Raw genomic sequence first — 1,104 nt, forward strand, 5'->3', positions numbered from 1 at the left:
GCTCCGTCTAGAAAAGCAATGTTACCGATTCAGAAACAGACGATCAATACATACAAAAGCTTCCTCCTCTGTAATCTCTGCTGTGCCTTCTTAGCAAAATAGCAAACTGAAGAAATGTTTGAGCCACTTGATCAATTCTCTCCCCTTGATGCCTGTGGTGAAAGGGAGTGTTATTTAATAAAGCAAGTGTTTACTATGAAATCTATTTTTTCATGGCAAAATGCCCTTTTCAGAGCCACACGATGATTTTGACTGCGCAATCTGATCTCCTCGCACCCTTAGCACTCCTGCTGGGGGCAAAGAAAACTCTTTTTCCTGTTGAAAGAGGGGACTTTGGAGTTGGAAATAGCAGAGTGCATCCATTTTCCCCTTGATTCTTGAAGAGGGAAGTACAAAAAACCCCACCTCACTGAAACTCAGAGAGCCATGCCACTGCACGAGACATGGATCAGAAACAAATAATAGCAGAATTTGTGGAGAAACTTTGGCCACTTCATTATTTCTCAGGATTAAACTTTAATAACCCTTTGTGACTCCCTTGATGCTAAACAACAGGTTATGTCACATTGCATTAGAAGTCAGAGCTGTGCTAGAGACATAGCAGTACCAATACCCGAATGTTAAAAAATATATATCCCTGAATGTTTTTCATTTACCAAGAACAAACATATGCAATAGCACAACACAGTGAAAATAAATTGCCCATGAACCTTCTGGCTTGAAGCTACTAGTAAATCTCTCTGTTTGCAGTGATGCCCAGGTATACACAGCAAAATCTCATCACTCAATTAAAGGACTTTACTGCAAAGTCTCCTTGCTTTACAGAAAAAGTTCCTATTTACCCCTTGTGTCCTCAGACTGACAGCTTATCACAGCCCCTGGCAAGCAATGCATGGCTCAGATCTGGGTCTAGGGTGAAGAAATAAAATCTATCTGTGTATGTTTCCAATCGTGTATTTTTTCAATCCATTCCATTACCCAAGCTTTTATTGCCGTGATTATAACAGAGATGTCCAAAAGGAAGTTTTATGTACAAATTCTCCTTGAGTTTAAATGTGGTACCACTGAGCATTTTTTTTATTAACTTCAGTAGAAAAATGTTCT

This window comes from Gavialis gangeticus, unplaced genomic scaffold, assembly GCF_001723915.1.
Source record: "Gavialis gangeticus isolate Ggan-Ray unplaced genomic scaffold, GavGan_comp1, whole genome shotgun sequence".
NCBI lineage: Eukaryota > Metazoa > Chordata > Crocodylia > Gavialidae > Gavialis > Gavialis gangeticus.